Source organism: Sminthopsis crassicaudata, chromosome 2 (assembly GCF_048593235.1).
Source record: "Sminthopsis crassicaudata isolate SCR6 chromosome 2, ASM4859323v1, whole genome shotgun sequence".
In the NCBI taxonomy this organism is placed as follows: Eukaryota; Metazoa; Chordata; class Mammalia; order Dasyuromorphia; family Dasyuridae; genus Sminthopsis; species Sminthopsis crassicaudata.
The window spans coordinates 520,351,907-520,365,943 of NC_133618.1; the positions used below are offsets into that span (position 1 = coordinate 520,351,907).

Sequence of the window (14,037 nt, forward strand, 5' to 3'; positions counted from 1 at the left end):
TCTAGGTAACTCTCTATGAGTTACTAATGTAACTGTAACCAGTTACTAAGGTAATGTAAACAGGTTGACTCCCTTTTCCAATGACAGATCCAATCCCTAACCCTGTTAGCAAGGTAGAAGCTGGAAATGCAAATACAAAAAACAATTTCTGGCTTCAAACTTTTAAAAAAAGAATATATCATTTTCATAGAAAAGTACATGAAAAATAATCATTTTTTAAAAAGCCTTGATTAATTTTTTTCTTTTTTATTGTTAATGAATGCAAACATCACATTATTCAAAAGAGAGCAAGAGACTTATATGAAGAATTGTGAACTGTTTTATACCATCTGTTTTTATTTGTTTGTTTTAAGAAATGTATGCATGGCCATTTTGGGGGGAGAGAAAAAAAAGAAATTTACATGTTATTATATATTTAAAAGAAATAAGAAGTATATAATTTGTAGTTTCATGTACAATCATATTTTATTATTATATTATAGATAAATACTTATTTTATTAAATAAATTAAAAATAACATTTTAAAAAGAAATATATATGTGTGCATGCATATGTATATATGTATATAAATTTAACAAGGTCATAGCAAAATTGCTCTATTTGTTTGTAATACCTTCTATACTTTGATACTTTTGTGTGTATGTTTTTTTAGGTAAAATATTCTAAGGATCAAATGAATAAAATATTTTAAGGAGCAAGAAGTTCCTAAAAATTCCTGTTTCTAAAGCATGGCTGTGAAACAGGAAGAGCATTGACATTAAAAGCAGAGAATCTGGGGCTTAAATCATGGTGCTGCTACTTACTCCCTATAGGACAGTGGGAAATCCCATTACTTCCTTGGGTCTCAGTTTTCCATAATTAAAATGAGGGAGTTGATCTAGATTAGAGGTATCAAACTCACTGGCCAAATGGGAATCCAGCCCAAACCATATCAAAATGCAATTGGGAAATGTTTAACAAAATAAATAAAAATATAATATAACATCAATAACCTCAATTTGTCAAGGGTTTCTAAATTAATACGCCTCCAGCAAGGTTCCTCTTCTAGTTAGGTTTGACATCCCTGACCTAGAGATTCTCTAAAATCTCTTCCAGTTTTTGATCCCATGAGCCTATGAATATAACTATACTAAGCCATGTTTGGCTTCTGTTATTGAAAAAAACCTCATTCAGATGCATGGGTGGTCTCTTCCAAAAGGAAAGGGAAGAAAGGCCAGATTCACAAGAACTGCTTATGTGATCAGAAAGGGAGGAATTTTTGTGTCTGGTTCATTGCCCTGCTGGAATATTTTTTTAATTCAAAAAAGTTCTCATGCCCTTTCCCATATGTTTCAACACTTCACATTTTTGGTTGAATCAATATACTACTTCTACATAACCCTTCAATCCACTATCAATCATCAATAAAGCTTTTCTTATGTTCAAGGCACCATGCTAGGGTAGAGTGGGGTAGATTTAAAAAGAAGATAAAACAAAAATTAGTCTTTGCTCTTAAGTTGTTTATATTGTATAGGAGATGGGGGATATATGAGGAGATAATGTGGAATTTGGCTAATGTGTATGTATGTGTATGTATGTACATATATACATAATACAGATATACACACATTTATATATACAAATACACGTTTGTGTGTGTGTGTATGTGTGTGGTGACAATATGAATACGGCAAGGGTATTGACAAGTGGGAGAACAAAGACTCCTTATAGGAAGTAATATCTCAGTTGACTCTTGATGAAGTCAGATATTCTGAGAAGAAGCTATGGAAGGGAAGTGCATTTAGACTTGGAGACAGCTAACAAAAACACAAGAAAGAGATGGAATTATAAGGGAAATGTTAAATAAGTAAGTTTAATTAGAGAAAGTAAAGCATATGAGGATGGTCCATGGGGAACAGACTCACGGGACTGGAAGTGACTTCAGTGGCTATTATCACTATAATATAGCAGGTCAATTGTCATGTAGCCTTAATCTGAAGACCTCCAATGTGGAGAAACTCATTACTTCCTAAGCTGATCCATTCAACTTTGGAAAAGCTCGAGTTGTTAGGAATCACCTCCCCCCCACCCCCATCAAGATTAAATTTCTTAACAATTTCTGCCATCACTCTTGTTTTGCACTTTGATGCCAAGCAGAACTATTTTAATCTCTCTTCCAAATGACAGCCTGTAAAATAGCTCTCTTGAAATATCACACATTCCCCCAGGATAACCACCTGAAACCTTATCAACATGAATATGGCTCCAGGTTTGATACTGAGTACTCTTCAGTTGCCTTTTCTCTTGGAATGCAGGGCTGGAGGGAAGAGCAAAAAAAAAAGTCCCACAAATCTCCCTTTATAGAGGACTCAAAATTGCCAGCCAGCTTTTCATTTCCCACCAGCTACTCTGCTTAGTTTCAACTCCTTAAACATGTTCCTTCCCCTTTGGTACTTTCAAACTTCCTTTTGTATATTGCTTTTCTTTATTAGATTCTAAGTTCTTTGAGGAGAGGGATTTTCTCTCTTTTTCTTATTTGTCTCCTCAGAACTTGGTATATAGAATGGTGCTTAACAAATGTTTACTATCATAGCTATCATTTCTTCCCCTTCCCTCAAATCTTCTCTTCTTCAAGTAGGAATGTTTATTCCTACTTCCTTTCATTGATCCTCATATTCCATTCTTCTCTATTTGTTGTGATCCTGGATCTCTTAGAATCAGCAGGAGTCAGGATAAGCAAAAGTCTTTATCCTAGGTCATTTGCTGTTGCAGTTAGGGGATTAGATCTAGCAATCCCCAAACCCCCTTCCTCTCTCTCCACCACCAGGAGAATTAATCAATCTCCTCCTCCTACTCCACCCATTGATCTCACTTCCCCTTCTTTGTCCACACCCACCGATCTAGCCAGCACAGAATAGTTGGGGAGGGTCATCCTCCAAATATGTGGTAATAGAGAATTGTCCAATTGGTAATTAGCCTCATGTGCCAGGTTACCTTGCATCTGCTCATTTGTAGCCCTTGACAAATCCTGCTTTCTTTTGTTTCAGAACACAGGTGGTCACACCATTCCTGACTTCTCAGGGAGGTGAGAACCCCAAAAAGGAGATGATCACACCCTCCCTGACTTCTAAAGAATGGAGGTGAAAACACTGAAAAGGAGGTGATCATGGCCCCCCGCCCCGACTTCTCATGAAGGGAGATGAAAAGCATAAAAAGGAGATAATCACCAACATCTCAGGAAGGGAAATGAAAAGTACCCAAGGGAAGTGAGGAAGGGCTACAAATGAGCAGATGCAAGGTAACCTGGCACATGAGGCTAATTACCAATTGGACAATTCTCTATTACCACATGTTTGGAGGATGACCCTCCCCAACTATTCTGTGCTGGCTAGATCGGTGGGTGTGGACAAAGAAGGGGAAGTGAGATCAGTGGGTGGAGTAGGAGGAGGAGATTGATTAATTCTCCTGGTGGTGGAGAGAGAGGAAGGAAGTGTGGGGATTGCTAGATCTAATCCCCTGACTGCAACAGCAAAAGACCAAGAATAAAGACTTTTGTTTATCCTGACTCTTGATGATTCTAAGAGATCCAAGGTCACAACATTTGGTGTCCAACGTGTGGGCCAAGCACCATACTTCCACTGAAGTCCTCCTTTGACCAGGAAACTAGGTGAGTATTTTAATAGACAAATAAGGAACTTATTTTGTTAAGGGCTAAATTAGCAAACTCTTATAGCTGAAATGGGGCAGATGTTAGGAAAAGATTCCCCAGCCCCAGCCCCACCCCCACCTCACAGTGGTGCTATAGAAAGCATGCTTAAGATAATTGAGGAGCAAAGTTTACTTATAACGTGGGTACAGATTGCTAAACTCTTGGGCACATTAAAATGCACGTCCCCTTGGTTCTTAGAGGAAGAAAAAATAAATGTAGATAATTGAAACTTGTGGGAGAACAAGTTAAAGAATTCTATACAAAAACAAGGCCTCGTTCAATTTCCACAGAGGTATTTTATATATACAATATAATTCAAATGGCCTTAAACTATCTTGCAAGTTGTAGAAAAAGGAAAAGTTTTAGAAAACATGGCCAGATGAGGAAGTGTGAGGAAAAAAAGAAAGACAATAAGCAGTCTCAAGACTGTGCCCGAGGGCAATGGGACTTAAATGAGGTTCAAGGGTATGATGATTCTGGCTTTCTTGAGGCAGCTTCAACCCTCACCTAGGGAGTAGATTATTGACAGGCCCGCATCAATTCCACCTTCAGGGATGGAGGGAGGAGGAGTAGTGGGAGGGGTGGTGATATCATCAGCATCTCCCCCCCCCCAGCAGTCACCTCTTCCTATAACTAGATTGCAAAGGCATTAATCAAAGCCACTGAAGAAGAGAGGGACATAGGGGAACTGAGAGTTCAAATTTTTTCTGTGATTCAACAGTTTAACTCTTTAGGCCAAGAAAGTAGAAGATACGCTCCTTTTGATATAGATATTCTCAAAGACCTGAAAAAAGTTTGCACTCTCTATGGGGCTACATCAGCTTATGTTAAGATGTTATTACAGAATTTGGCTTATGAAGTCTTAACCCCTAGTGACTGGAAATCTACAGCAAGGGTATGCTTAGAACCTGGACAAAACTTCTTGTGGCTTTCTGAATATAGTGAACTCTGTAGGATGCAAGCCCAACAAAATAGTCAAAGTGGAGTTAATACTTCAATAACCTGTGACCAACTAACAGGTGTAGGTTCTTATGCAGAAATTTCAGTACAGATTAATTACTCCATAGCAGCATATGAGCAAATTGCTACTGCTGCTATCAAAGCATGGGCTTTTCTCCCAGGTAAAAATGATAAGGGTGAGGCCTTCACAAAAATTGTACAAGGATCAAATGAACCCTTTGCTGATTTTGTGGGACATTTGTAGACAGCTGTCATACGGACTAATGGTGAAAATACAGTAACAAACACTTTGATAAGGCAACTTGCTAGAGAAAATGCCAATGAGGTTTGTAGAAGAATTATACTAGGACTACACAAGGATGTTCCTTTAGAGGAGATCATAAGACGCTGTGCCACAGTGGGCACAAATACCTTTTATAGCCAGGCTATGACTCAGACTTCCCAATATCCCAACATGGGAAGACAGGGTCCCTTTTGGCAAGGGACTTCCAGAGAGACTCGTCAATACTTTCAATGTGGTAAAGTAGGGCATTTTAAAGCTCAATGTTGGCATAGAGACAGAGTGAGAAAACAGGGTGGGAAAACAAGACCCAATACCCCATGTCCAAAATGCAATAGAGGGTTCCACTGGGCATCAGACTGATTCAGGGATGAGGGGCCCAGCTCCAGGGCCCCAGGCAAAAAACACTTGGGGCATGATGGCAACCAATGCCACACCCAGAGAGTGCCTAGAAGTCCAATACCCAGACATAACCAATCAGCCAGGAAGCAACTTGATAGAAGGAAGGAATTACAATTAGGGAGGATAGAGTTGTATGCAGCTGGGACAACTGAGATACCCAATGGAGACATGAAATCTGTTCTTCTCCAGCCTATGTATCCTTTGCCTCCAGGCACAGTAGGCTTGACCATTTCACCTCCTGAGAGTACTTACAAAATGAAACTGGGGAATGTGTAGATAATATCCCAGTCACTAACACAGGTAGACAATGTGTGACTTTTCAATCAGGGGAAATAGTAGCAGTGGGTTTATTGAGATAGACCCCAATAAGCAACCTGGTGACAGTCACCCACGTTCTGGCTCCAAGCAGCAAAACCCAGGAATATATTGGACAGCAGCTGTGACAGCTGATCAACCTATGCTTACTATTTATATAAATGGAATACCATTTGAAGGATTGGTAGACATGGGTGCAGATTGTACAGTTATTAGAGGTGCCAATTGGCCCAGTCACTGGCCAGAGATTAAGGCAGACACCTACATGTCTGGGATAGGAAGATCAATAGCAGCTGAAGTTAGTGCTGTCCCTTTGAGATGGATATTTGAAAATGAAACAGGAGTCTTTACTCCTTTTGTGGTTGAAAAAATTCCCATCAATCTGTGGAGAAGAGACATTTTGTAGTAGATAGGATTACAAATGAGTACTCCAGCTTTTTAGGCAGGGCTTCTGTTGAAGGCCTGACAACACTTTCTCCTGTTCCTATTCAATGGAAAACTGATACACCAGTGTGGATAGAACAGTGGCCCTTAACAAGCAATAAATTCAGGACTTATTAGACATAGTGCAAGAACAACTTGACCAAGGACACTTACAACCCTCTCTAAGTCCTTGGAATTCCCCAGTATTTGTTGTAAAAAAGAAATCTGGAAAATGGAGGATGTTGACTGATTTAAGAAAGGTAAATGAACAGATAGAAACTATAGGAACTCTTCAGCCTAGACTTCCATCTCCTACTCAATTGCCAAGAGAATGGCCTCTGTGGGTTATAGACATTAAGGATGATTTCTATTCTATCCCTCTAGATATGAAAAGATTTGCCTTCTCAGTGCCCAGCATTAACTTAGCTGAGCCTTATAAAAGATAAGAATGAACAGTTTTTACTCTTTGACCCAGCCATACTACTACTGGGCTTATATCCCAAGGAAATACTAAAGAAGGGAAAGGGACCTGTATGTGCCAAAATGTTTGTGGCAGCCCTTTTTGTAGTGGCTAGAAGCTGGAAGATGAATGGATGTCCATCAATTAGAGAATGGTTTGGTAAATTATGGTATATGAATGTTATGGAATATTATTGCTCTGTAAGAAATGACCAACAGGAGAAATACAGAGAGGCTTGGAGAGACTTACATCAACTGATGCTGAGTGAAACGAGCAGAACCAGAAGATCATTATACACTTCAACAATGATACTGTACGAGGATATATGCTGATGGAAGTGGATATCTTCAACATAGAGAAGAGCTAATCCAATTCCAATTGATTAATGATGGACAGAATCAGCTACATCCAGAAAAGGAACACTGGGAAATGAGTGTAAACTGTTATTTTTACCTTCTGAATCCAATTCTTCCTGTGCAACAAGAAATTCGGTTCTACACACATATATTGTATCTAGAATATACTGTAATATATTTAACATATATAAGACTGCCTGCCATCTGGGGGAGGGGGTTGGGGGAGGAAGGGAAAAAATCTGAATAGAAGTAAGTGCAAGGGATAATGTTGTAAAAAATTACCCATGCATATGTACTGTCAAAAAAAAATTATAATTATAAAATAAAATAAAAATTAAATTATAAAAAAAAATGAACAGTTTTGCTACAAGGAATGAAAAATAGCCCTACTATGTGTCAAATGTATGTTGCTGCTGCTCTTATTCCAGTAAGAAAAGCATTTCCAAAAGTAATGTTATTACATTACATGGATGATATATTTGGATGTGCACCTGAGGAACAAATGTTAGAAGCATGTCTACAAAAAACCATAGAAACACTAAGGAATTATAAATTGCACATAGCTCCAGAAAAATTCAAAGACATGCTCCTTTTCAATATTTAGGATATGAAGTATATCTTAAGATGCTTCCTCTTGCTCTAATCCTTAGTTCTCTGGTCTAGCCCTAGAAGTTAAGGCTACAAAAATTCTCCTTAAGAACAGAGAAACTAAACACCTTAAATGACTTCCAGAAATTGATAGGAGATATCCAATGGATGCATCCCGTGCTAGGCTTGATTACTTGTCAATTGCAACCATTGTATGACATTTTAAGGGGAGACAGTGCTTTAAATTCACCACGCCAGCTTACAAAAGAAGCTCAAGAATCTTTGAGAGAAGTTGAACTGGCTTTATCCAATGTGGTTGAAAGAGTCACTCAAAAACCCTTGGAAATATCAGTTTTTGCTACACAAGAGGCCCCCACAGCAGTCCTTCATCAAGGAGACAGTGTGATAGAGTGGGTGAACCTCCCAGCACAACCAGAACAAAGCCTTACTCCTTACCCAATGTTTGTAGCTAGAATTTTATTAAAGGCCATTAAACAAGCAGTACAATTATCTGGGATAAGACCTGACAAGATAAACATCTTTTATACTAATGCACAAGTTAATGTGTGCTGTGAAACCATCCCAGAGTGGCAAATTTTATTAGCCACAGCTCCAAATTTTACACACAGGTGTCCATTAAAGATAACCAGACTGTTATATAATTGGCGATGGATTCTTGAAGAAAAGGTTTCTAAAGTTCCTCTTAAAGGACAAACTATCTTTACAGATGCCTCCAAACATAATATTTGTGCTGTATACTCTCGTGACTTAACTATAAAGAGAGCAGTCAGAACTCCTTTTCAGTCTACTCAGCAGAATGAATTGTATGCATTCTAGCTCTTGCTTATTATCCAGGAGACATAAATATAATATCTGATTTGGCCTATTCAGTAGGTGTGGTACAAAGAATTGCCACAGCCCAAATAAAATTTGTAGCCCTTAACATCTATTCTGATTGCCAACCTTTGGTTCCTCCTCATCCTGTTAAGGTCCTAAAATGTGATCTGCAAAACAACACGATGCTCCAGATATGGTCTGACTAGAGTAGAGAATAAGTTGATTATTACCTTTCTGTGCTTACTTTTAGGAATACAAAGGCAAGTAAGTGATACCCTACTTTCTTCTAGTGCCATAGATTCCTTAGTTCTTGGCAAGAATGTAGATCTCATCAACCAGCTTGACCACAGTCTTTTAGGAGCAAAAGCCTGCCAGGGGCTGCAACCTGACAATCCTAGTACCACAAAGCTCTCAATTACACTTCTTCAGGAAACGAGATCTAAATTGCTAGTGCTGAGGAAAATAGGCTTAACTTCTAGGGCTAGGCCAGAGAAGTAAGGATTAGAGCAAAAGGAAGGAAGAGCATAGTATCTAGTTGGGGTCAATTCTGACCATCCAAAAGTCATTTAGGAGTGGAAACCTACATTGGGGAACTGTTGTAATATTCTCTTTCAAATGTAATATTATCTTGTTAGGGTTTCTTGGGGTCTCTGGAGGCAGCCTTTGTTTCAGTTCAGTAATCACCCCAAATGCAGCCAGGTATTAAAGTCCAAATCCTTTATTGTCTCCTTCAAAGTCTTGTCTCCTTTCTTGCAGCCTGGTTAGTTTTCTTATAGTCCAGATCCTTTATTATCTCCTTCCGGGGGCTGGGCAACTTTCTGGAGAGCCTTTCACTGTGGCCTTGGTTCCAAAAGCTTGAGTTCCTGCCTGCCTTCTCTGGCTTCTGAATCTCCCCAACTGAATCCTGGTTGAGGCTCCTAGTTTATATATTCTCTCTTAAAGGTGTGAATTTTATAGAACTATAGTAAGTACTAAGTACATGTGCTGAACTAGAAAACTGTTAAGCACTATGCTAAACAACTTTTGTCTCTATCAATTCCACTGATTTAGCACTTTGTTTCAAGTTCTGACACATAACAAACTGTGAATTTCCAAATATGGTAGGAGACTGAGATGCTTTAAGATCCAGTTCTCCCCACCACCACCCCCAAACCCTCAAAAAACAGTGATGGGGGGGAATAAGAGTAAAAAAAAAAACCTGAAAATATCAAAGATTTCAGGAAGAAAATAATCTTAAAGACCTTGAACATAGAAAAATCAATAGGAAAAACAATAACAGTAGAAGGAAATGTGATGTCTAGATCTAGTAAACTGGTTTAGATGTCTATGAATAAATACTGAAAAATGAAGGAAAATGATCTTAATGAGACAAAGGACTCTGTGGAATTTGAAGACAACACAGAACCTCAATACATTGTTCCTTAGTTGTTTAAAAGAAAAATGAGAAATTTTGTCCTGTATAGCACAAATGATAAGCAGAACAGAAAAACTTCAATCTACAATGGCAAGCCTCATCAAAGAAACAAAGAGAGAACAATACACTGGGAATGTAAAAACATTTAAGTAAAAAAATACCTAGAAGAAGAGGAGAAAAAATACTTGCTATATAAGTAAAACATGGGGAATCTCAAAGATAGGATGCATAGACAAAACTTAAGGATTATAAACCTCCCAGAAGAATACAGCAGGACAAAAACCATTAACACCATAATGAAGAAAATAATAGAACTGTTTCAAACTTCTGAATATAGAAAATAAAATTCCAAAGGAAAGAATTCACAGATCACATCCATCAAAAACAAACAAATCCAAGGCTGTAAACTCCAAGACACACTAGTTAACAATTCAATTCAGAAACAATAAATTCTGCAATCAGGAGAAAGGTCTTCGTATTCAAATATAAGATCATCCAAAATAACACAGACTATTTGCTACTAAGTCTCTTCCTACTTCAGTCCATCTTCCATTCAACAACTCAACTCTTAGTTTCAGGCATTTTTTTCTCATTATCTTCATGCCTGCAATGCTCTCTTTTCTCTGCCCTGACTACTGAATTCTCTGGCTTCATTTTAAGTCCCAACCAAAATTTCACCTTCTATAATAAGCCTTTCCTAACCCCTCCTAATTGCACTTCCTATTCATACTGTCCACAGATTGCTTTATATATATATATATATATATATATATATATATATATATATATATATATATATATATATATATATATATATATATATATGTTTTTATGTGTATACACACACACACATGTATATGTGTGTGTATTATATATGGTATGCTGTCCCTTCCATATGATCATAAGCTCCTTGAAGATAGAATCTATCTCTTGTTTCTTTTTGTATCTCCAGAGCTTAGAGGAGTGCCTGGTGCTTAATAAAATCTTGGTTAATTGATTGAGAGAATATAATGCAAATAGTTTTCACTTTATATAAATTTGCATTATACAAATTTGACTTTACTAAAAAATTCTGAAAGAAATCTTCATTTCCCCTAAAAAAGTTCCACTTTCTCTTTACTGTACAGAACTGTGCTCTGTCTCCACTCTGCTTCTCAATCCCAGCTCCATAATCTCCTACTCTCCATCCAAAAAGACTTTAAAAATAAATACTGTAAAAAAAAAAAAAAAAAAAACCCCTCCAAGTGAAATCAGCAGCACCACTGGATGGAGATTTGACTTGAGACATCCAACACCAAAAGAGGAAATCTTTGGCCACTTACCCTACATGTTTGGCCATCTTAAGTCTTTTCTCTGTATGCTTTTACATATCGTGTGTCTGTCCCTGGCTCATCTTCCCCTGTCTATGTCTGTATCCAGCTTCCATGTAACTTCCTGCTATGTATTCTTCCTCTCAGTTCTGACCAGGATTCTACACGGTCCCACAAGTTCTTTCTCTTGCTGTTGTTTCTTTATCTTCAGGCCCAACTTCTCCTTGAACCATGTGCAACCCCCTCCTCCAATAGCTTTTGGCCCCATTCTTCCCTTTCCCATGTCTATGGACAAATTCATATTATGTAAAAACATACAGAATGATCCATTTATGTAAAGTAATGTGTTTAGAAGAGCATTGGAGTTCAGAATGCAGCGCAGATTAACCTATCTGACAAATCCTTTACAAACCACAATGCAATAAGAATAGAAATTGGTTCAAGGACTGCAAATAAATGATACAGACCCAAAGAAAAATATCTCAGAAAAGGAAATAGATCTAGCCATAAAAGAACCACCAAATAGAGGGGAAAACTCCTATACCTATTGAATTCCAGAATTCTTTCAGACTTTTAAAGAATAGTTAGTACCTGTAGTTCACAAATTGATATCAAAAATGGAGAAAGAAAGCACGCTAATCCTTTTGTTCATTAAAATTTGGATTATAATCTTGATACCTAAACCAAGGAAAAATAAAGCATGAAAAGAAACTATAAGCCAATATCATTAATGAACATTGATTCAAAAACTTTAAACAAAATTCTATCAAACTGCAGTGAATTATCTAAAAAAATCATTCATTACAATCAAATGAAATTTGTACAAGGGATACAAAGATGGTTCAACATTAGGAAAATAATTAACATAATTAATCATATTTTTTAAAAAACAAACACCCAAACCCATTTGATCATCTCAATAAATACAGAAAAATCCTTGAACCAACTCCACTTTTAATGCTAAAAACCCTATAAAATATAGGCACAGAAGAGCATGTAAGAAAATATATTTTTCTTGTGTGATCTCAGGAAGTAAAGCAAATGAATTCTGTCTTGGCCTCTTCTTTTTGGGGGCTGTTTCTCCTTTTTATGACTAATGATCACAAACTTAGTAAATGTTAGGTCCAGCACTTCCACCTAGATTTCTTGAGTTTTGATCATGTATCTTTTTCCACTCTAGGATGCTGAATGGCCATTTAAAATCAAAATATACCAAAGTAAACAGAAGGAAGTTCATAAGAGAATAGAGTTCAATATTGGTATTATCATGTTAAGTTTAATATATGCTTTTTAAAAAGTCTCTACATAGTAGATATTTATAATTACATATACAATAATCTTTTATTATTGTTTTTGTCTATAGACCTGTTCACTATTGTAGATAGAAATCATAATAAAAAAAAGAAATTAAAATTGTCCTTAAAGTTCTTTTAAAATGAGTACAATAACCCAAAATGGGTAAAAGTACTATATATATATATATATATATTAAAGTTAATGATGCCAATTCAAATATATTTGAGATAGATTCAGAGTGATGTCAAATTTAGGGGATTGATTATGCACGGTGCATGGTGATGATGACCATGTTTCAGGCACTTATATCATTGTTGTTATTATTCTTTACCTACTATGTTACGCTCTGGAATGTTGAGTTAATTTCTGAAAGTCACATTTTAGGAAGGACAGTGAAAAACTAGAGAAGATCCCAATGAGAGCAGCTAAGATTGGGAAAGACAACATACAAAAAAGACATATAGATAGGATAAATCAGTGATAATCACACAGGGAAGGCACTAACATTTAAGAGGACCCAGGAGAAGCTTCTTATAAATAGTATGATTTTAGTTAACTCCCTCATTTTATAGATGTAGAAGTTGAGGTCCAATTTCAGTTACGAGCATTTTTTTCCTTCTTTTTTTGACATAGTCGACTTCAGTTGTGGAACTCTATGCTAACATCTCTGAGCTGTGATCTCAGTCTATTCATTAAGCAAGGTAATACCTTCATTCCCCAGGGCACCCTCCATGCACTTATGAAATGTGATAGCTACAAGAAGAGGAAGCTAAAAAATCTACTCCAACAAAAGCTACTTTAAAATTTTGACTCCAGTAGAATTTTCTCTAGAGAATTATACCTCATCTCCACAGGATGACTTTCAGTGAGAAATGAATTAAGCACTTCTCATTTGGGATTTCAGTGGATTTCATACCATTATCTCACCCACTATAAGAGTCCCTCAGGACCATTTGAGCCAATGTTCTCATACCCAGTGATCTTTGCAAGTCTCATGCAGTCATTATCTAGAACCTGTATGAGAGGAGTTCAGTCTTCTAATAATGTAAGATATAATTCACAGAGAATTCAGATGATTCAATCAAGTTATAAGAATCCAAGAAAGTCACTTTCTAAACTTGGTCTAGCAAACTTATTTGCAAAGCTGCCACTGATAGTCTTACTGAATCAGTAAATCATAGATCATAGGATCAAAGATAAAGAATTCAAAGAGCTTAAAAGTCCAATCCTGCCATTTTATAAAATGAAAAAACTAAGTCCCAGAGAAGTGAAGTGACTGATCTTAAAGTTATTTTTATCAGGGTTAATTAATTTGCCCAGGGTCACACAGCGTGAGTGTCTGAGGCCAGTTTTGAACTCAGGTGGTCCTGACTTCAGGGTTGGTGCACTATCTACTTCACCACCTATGTACCTCAACCTTGGGTTATACAGACTCTGAATTTAAACTCATATCCTAGCTAAGCTCAGTGTTCTTTCCACTGCATTAAAAATGAATTTCAGTAGTAGATTCCCTACCTTTGCATCCTGGAGGACTGGTAATTGAGAGCCCAATTTTTATGAGCATGTATAGTCTATTCAGCCTAATGGAATCTTCCATGTAAACATCATAACATGTGTACATGTATTCTAAAACTGTTTCCAGTCTTTTAAATTAGTTTTGAGTTAGAATTGATCATGCATGCAAATAGACCCCGGTGATTCTAGTTTG

General features: G+C 37.0%; 1 protein-coding gene across 6 annotated transcripts in view; it reads right to left on the reverse strand.

The window, feature by feature from the left end:
* Positions 1-14,037, reverse strand: part of SHC4 (SHC adaptor protein 4) — a 167,821-nt gene that overhangs the window by 4,766 nt on the left and 149,018 nt on the right. The window lies entirely within an intron of this gene.